Here is a 7,156-nt window from a genome sequence, read left to right as displayed (position 1 = left end):
TTGTGAATGCACATATGTGTGTGTGTGTGTGTGTGTGTTTGAGAGAGTGCACGGAAGAAAATGTTTTCTTTCAGCCGACATTTGCCATGAGAAAAATTGCTGTGAACAGGGCTCGAATGTGGGAACCACCCTTAGGCCAACTGCAGATTTTATCACGGGTCACTCGAGCCCAGCCACGTGCTGCCTGATCTCAGAACGTGCCCACATGTGTGCTCCCCATTCGGAAGTGAGGTGATCGAGGGTCAGGGACTTTCTGACGGTTCTGACTCGTCACAGATGCTCAGACCTAAGTGGTCCGTGAGTGGACGAGGACCTGCCACTCCCCACATCAGTACAGAATTAGGGAGGTTCCTAGAAAGAAGAAGAAGGCTAAGTTCTCCCGTTGCTGCCGTCCTCGGAAGGCAAGATCAGCCTGATTCTGCACGTGGTCTGAGGCTGCCCCAAATCTGTCAGGCCCACAAGAGTCGCCCCAGATTGTAAGATGGGAATACCTTTCGAGGTACTGTAGCTTTTTGGTAAATGGCTTTCCTTAAGCTAACGTCCGGGAGCGGTTCTGCGGTGACATGCCAATGGCAAGGGCTCTCCCAGCAAGGGGGAGGCTATTCTCGGGACGGATATCCCAAAGCACACGCACTTGACCGCTAGAGAGCAAAAAAGACCGATTCCTTGAAATGAATGAGAACAGTAACTCTAATAAAATACGCCACTCGCTTAACACCTCCAAACCTTCCTAAAACTTCTAGTTTCTGAACTTCCATTCCCCCGCATCTCAGCAGCGAGCAATGCCTTTTCCAGACCTTTCTCAAGAGAACTTCACATCAAAGTGTAATTAGCGGGAAAAAGGATTCCTGCCAGACTCGCACGCAGTGTCTTCCCGGGGGCAGCTGGGGGGCAGGCGAGGCTGTGAAGGTGGCCTCGAGGGGCTTCCCCCGCCGCGACCCCCTCTCCTCCCGTCCCCCACCCACCTCCGCCTTCCTAGCCCTTCCCATGCAGCGCTCACTCCGCGCTGGACGCGTCCCTGTAGAGTAATGACGTCACGCTGACGTCACAGCCTCACGCCTTCGGTTCCACTCTGGAAATTACTCACGCTTCCTGCACGGCGGCGATTAATTAGGAGTCACAGGCCGATCTGTCCAGAACAGATCAGCTGTGGGTGCGACACCGTCATCCCCCGCCCTCAGATTCAGAAGGAGGAGCGCCTCAAAGCAGAGCACTGTGGTTCTGGAACCTTCCAAACTTCACACTTTGAATGTCCTAATTAAATCCGGATGGCAGAAAAAAGTACTTTACAAGGGTATTTCATTTGTTGACAAGGAAAAAAAAAAAAAGCAATGGACTCTACTATGTTATGGAATCTCTTGTTTCTCCAACGCTTAACCATTTCGGCAAACGTTCCTGGACCAGAGGGATGAGCAGGAACGTTCTCCTGAGGACGGGTTTCTCACCCTCAAGGCCTGCCTTGTGCATTATAAAAAGAGCTCCTTGACCGGCTGATGAGTCCCTGGCTGTGAGTGAAGGACCGTCACTCTTCGCAAGGCATCCTGAAAGTGAAAGAAAGATTAGTATCGCAAGCAGTGTTGGCAGCCTTTGTCTCCGCGCACAGCAAGGCGAGGGGAAGGCGAGTGTAAATCGTTCTAGAAACAGCAGCGCAGGAGCTAGAGAGCCGGGAAGCTGCGTGCCCCCTGCGGGCCTCATGGGGCCCTGATGAACTTTAGCCTCCTTACAGACTTAATATCCGAGGTCTGCAAACACATTCAGCTCTGATGTACCACAGCGCTTCGGAGGCCGGATGGGTCAGACATTTAAATTCCCCTGGAAAACCGATCAGCAAAGAATTCGAGTTCAAAGGTGTATGGAGGTCGGTTACAGGCCTAGAGAGGAAAGTAAGTCGCAGATACGCACGACGATGAACCGTTTGCTTGTAATTAAAAGAGATGGCGTTTAGCCTGCAAAGAGCTTATTATCTGTGCACAGGCAAAAACAGGACCCGTGGTGAGCAACAGGTCGTTCCTCCTCAGCCTGCCGTCACAGCGGTATGCAGGTGTGGGTCAGGACTCCATCGGAGCAATGCTCCTTGTTCCGATGTCTCGGGGCCGCCGTGCCTTCTCTGGCCCGCACGCGGACTTCTGCCGCCACCGTGGTTCACACACACTCAGTTTCCCTTCGTCAGAACGCAGGAAGGTGGCGCAGACTCTCGTGGGACTCGGGAGAGCAAGGATTTTAAAAACATTACCCTCTCAGAGAGGGTTGGTGACCTTTACTGCCAGAGGCAGGACGAGAGGCAGTATGTTCCAGAAACTCTCCGTGCCTTGTCACGTTTAACTTCAGTGAAATGGTTCTGAGCTCCTAAGTCACCAGACTTCACCAGCCCACGCGGCCCTCGTCAGGAAGACCCTTCCCGACAATAAGTAAAGCTTAGAGTTTACGGTCAGTATTTGGAACCTCCAAAGGTTCAGAGGGGAGCATGTCTGGAGAAAACACAGAAGGACCAGGGCAGGTTGGGGCGTTCGTTGGTGGGTGGACAAAATGAGAGGTTATGGGACATTGACTCTACTCGGCTCTTCTTGACCTATAGTAAGGACAGTAGAGGACGCACCCTCCGTCATCCGACATGAAGACGTTGGGGGACAGGAATACTCACATGGTTGTGTGACATTGTGCAATCTCTTCCACTCGCTTCGTTAATAAAAACACATCACATCCGGGCTAGTTCAGCCACCTTTCTGGTCTTGGTTGGAGATCGTGGTGCCAAATTGCAGCTCAGGGCTATAAAACTTGAGCTGGTCCCAGCTGAGGAGAAAGACGCTTGGCTCAACCCTGAGTCACTGGAAACAGGGCTGAGCTGTCCACCACACGGAATATCTCACAGCAATTTGTACTGCACACGGGAGGTGCCGGCAAGCCCTGGAGAATCAGACGTCTGCCGGTGCCGCTGAGGAGTCAGTTCAAATATTCAGGCTTTGACTCCACTTGGAGGCAGGGGTGGGGTCGAGGGTTAATTATAACCAGAGCGGGAAAGCTTGCTGACGATGGGAGCCAGTAAAGTCATTTAATTTTGTTGTTGTTGTAGCCTTTTACCTTAAAAGGGAAAAAAAAATGGAAAAGTCTCTGCGCTATTCGGTGTCACATCAAGATGCTGGTGATTTCGGGATAAATCCCGGTGGGTCGCTCTTCATCAGGAGCTGAGGAACGACCTCCTAGTGTGTGTGGTTTTCTCCACCAACCAGGTTCTTGTCCTAAAATTATCTGGCCCAAGTTGGGGGCTAGCAGCTTCCCAAGCCACAATTTCTCCAAAGTCCTGACACTGTTCTAAAGACAGAGAAAGAAACCCGATCCCACAAATATGCCAATTGCAAACACATTAAGCAAAGGTTCTAATGATAGTTCACTGGCAAAGAAGTGAACCCCACAGCTGAGAAACCCCATATTCCCATGACGAGATGACAGCCATCTCAGAAGGTCACTGAGGGGTTAAGTGAGCTCGTGTTTGCAGAGCCCCTGCCCAAGCAAGCATCAACAGGCTACTCTTCCTGTCCCAAACTGGTCTGCTGGATATTTAAGTACAATTCTTTTCAGTTACATATTTTTCTTGATGCTTACAAGCTGTATGTAAAAACCAAAAATCTAGTGACAGCTATTTTTTTTTAAAGATTTTATTTATTTATTTGTCAGAGAGAGAGAGAGAGAGCAAGAGCGAGCACAGGCAGAGAGGCAGGCAGAGTCAGAAGGAGAAGCAGGCTCCCTGCGGAGCAAGGAGCCTGATGTGGGACTCGATCCCAGGACGCTGGAATCATGACCTGAGCCGAAGGCAGCGGCTTAACCCACTGAGCCACCTAGACGTCCCTAGTGACAGCTATTTCTAATTTCAGTTATTGCTAAAGAAGTAGAAAAATCCGTGTGTCGGCTACCAGAGATAACCTGCTGCAGAGAAAGGTCTTTACTTGGGATGCCCAGAGACAAAGAACAAGACTAAGAGGCATGGCTGGGTATTTTTTTCACTATGGTCTTTACGGGAAGCTTTCACTTTCTTTCATTTCACCCATCAGGAGTCTCCAAGCCCATGACAGGGAGGGTGCTAGAAAGCTGGACGGCGGTGACTGGGATGTGCCGAGGCCGTCCAGGAAATAGGATTTTTTTTTTGGACCGAATCCTTCCTCAACAGTGATGTGTACCCCCAGGGTCTTCAAAAATGTATTGCAGCTTCAGACGTTAGACTTACATAATTGTGTCCCATAAATATTATTATTTTTTGCATTTCTATTATGTGATCTTTTATCATAACGAAGCTCTCTTGTCCACTGGAGTCTTCCCACGGCCGGAAGGGCTTCCTTTAGGATTGCTGTGGTGTCGGCTGTGCCTCGCTCTTTCATCCTTTCTGTGTTTGGGAAAGTCTTTCTTTAGCCACCTTTATTAATTAGTTTTTGGAAGATATTTTTGCTGGGTATAAAATTTATGTTGAAGGGGGGCGCCTGGGTGGCTCTGTCGTTTAAGCAGCACATTCTTGGGTTTTGGCTCCGGTTCTGATCTCAGGGTTGTGAGATCAAGCCCCTCGTTGGGCTCCGTGCTCAGCAGGGAGTCTGCTTCTTCCCCTCTTCTGCCCCTCCCCCTGCTCATGCTCCAGCTCTCTGAAATAAATAAATAAATCTTAAAAAAAAAAAAAAGAGTTTATGTTGAGCAGTTCCTTCAACACTTCAAGGATGCTGCTTGCCTCACTTCTGGCTGGCACTATGTTCCTGAGTGGTTGGTCAACATGGTCCTTGTTTGCTGGATGTCACGAGTCTTTTTCTTCTGATGCTCTTAGGTTTTTTTCCTTATCATTGGTCTTAAGAAATTTGCTTATCAAATGCCTTGATGTAGTTTTCTTCATGATCTTGTGGTTGGGATTCACTGAACTTCTTGAATCTGTGGGTTTACAGTTTTCCTCCAATTTGGAAAAAATAGGGTCATGATTTCTTCAGGTGTTTTCCAGTCTCTTCCAACCCCACTCCGAGGACTCTTCAGGGACCCGAATGTCCCATATACTGGGCTGCTCGAAGTTATCCCAAAGCTCACTGGTGCTTGTTCGGTTTCCCCCCAAGCACCTTTTTTGCGTATTTCATTTTGGACAGATTTTATTGCTGTAAGTTCACCAGTCCTTTCTTCTGCCAAGACTGACCTTCCGTTAACACTATTGGGCATATTTTTTATATCATCGCTGAAGTTTAGCTTCCAGAAGTTCAATCGCATCTGTTTTTAAAAACACATCTTCCATGCCTCTAACATGAGTAAGTCTCCCTCTAGCTTTTTGAACACATGGAAAACAGTTAAATTCACTCTTTTAATATCCCTGTCTAGTTATTCTATCATTTCTGAGCTGGGTTTTATAGTTAATTGTGCTCCTCATCATAGGTCCTATTTTCCTGCCCCGCCCCCCCCAGGAATGTTACATCACTGGAGGGATGGATATTTTTATGTTCCTATAAAAATATGCTTCGGGGGCGCCTGGGTGGCTCAGTCCATTAAGCATCTGACTTCAGCTCAGGTCATGATTTTGAGGTCCTGGGATCAAGCCCCATATCAGGCTCCACACTCAATGTGGAGTCTGCTTCTCCCCACCCCCGTTCTGGCTCTCCCCCTGCTCATGCTCCCCACCTCTCTCTCTTCCTCTCAAATAAATAAAAACTTAAAATGCTTCAGCCTTGTTCTGGGAGTCAGTTAAGGATCTTGGAAACAGTCTGACTTGGTTTTTAAGCTGTTTCACTTTTAAGGTTTCATGTTTTGCTTTTAAGCTTTGTTGGGCGGGACCCGGGCAGAGCTTAGGGTCGCTTTCCCATGACGTTTACCCAAAATGTGTCTGCGAACTCTGCCCCAAGGGCCCCAGGTTATGAGGCTTCTTGCTCTGCACACTGGGAAGTTACCCTCCTCACAGGCATGCCCCAACAGCGCTCAGTTCAAGGTGCAAGGGGATGTTCTGAGCTCTGGAATTTTCTCTCTGTACAGCTCTCTCATCTCGGCTCCTCTGCCTAGGAAGCTTCAGCTCCCTTGGCCTTCCTGGACTGCCAGGTCCATCCCATCGGTTCAGAGACGGCTGTCCTCTGCCTGGGTTCCCTCTTGCTGCAGCCTGGAAACTCCCCCAGCTAAAAGCTGGACAGTCACAGGACTTGCCCTGCTGGTCTTTGATCTCTCCGGGGCGGGGGGGGGGGCGGGTAGGGGGAGGCGTCCTTCACTCCTGGTGCCAAGGGCTCGAGTTCCCTGGTGTCCTGTGTTTTGCCTGGCTTTTTAGTTTTCACAGAGGAGGGCAAACCCAGTTCGTAGTCCCCCTGGGCCAGAGGCAGGAGTGCTCTGATCAGAGAATTGCATGTGGATTTTCCATTTGCAAGGACAACGAGCAGCCCATGGGCTGGCGGGGGTAGCAGGGGCTGTTTGCTGAGCGACTGAGGAAGGAGCCTTTAGCAGTAAGGATAGTTGCTGTTTCAAGCTGCTAAGATTTTAGGGTTGTTCATTACTGCCCCATTAGACAGCCCATTCTGACCAAACAGGGCTTTGTAAGTACTATCGGAGACGGACCATATAGGGAGGACATTGTATGTGATGGATACAGAGCACGGGACGGGAACGGGGAACAGCACTCGGTCCGCAGAAAGTCCTGCGAAGCTGCGCAAACCAGCAGGAGACAGCCGTCCACGCCACAGTCGTTAGCGCTCTTGGCTGTGCCTCTGGCTTCACCGTCCTGGGCAGACTCGGGAAAGTGACTGCACGATGAAGAAAGCAGCACAGTCCCTTCCTTCTGGAGCTTGACTGAAGAGCAGGGAAGCGTGGATGGGGACAAAAGGACTCCCTGGTGAATATGTCATGGCTGGCTGGTGAGAGCCAGCAGAGAGCAGGGCTCGCTCTGAAACGCTAGCTTCTGGAGGATTCGGGAAGGCTTCTTTAAAGAAGGGATGTTTGAGCCAAGATGTGGACAGGCAGGCACTGACCAGGTGCAGAGATCCCCAGAGGAGAGCGGCGGGAGGGAGGCAGGGCCAGCCCCACGGGCCTCGAGCCACAGAAAGGAGCCGGTTGTGTCCAGAGCCCTCAGAATCCACCGCAGGACACCGGACTCGGTGCACGGATGGCACCATGGGAGGCGCCCTCACGAGGGCCATCAAGGTGGCACGGAGAACAGATACCTGGGCAC

The sequence above is a fragment of the Mustela putorius genome, unplaced genomic scaffold, assembly GCF_011764305.1.
Source record: "Mustela putorius furo isolate JIRA1106 unplaced genomic scaffold, ASM1176430v1.1 tig00000765_pilon_pilon_pilon, whole genome shotgun sequence".
Classification (NCBI taxonomy): Eukaryota; Metazoa; Chordata; class Mammalia; order Carnivora; family Mustelidae; genus Mustela; species Mustela putorius.
This window is presented reverse-complemented; position numbering follows the sequence as displayed.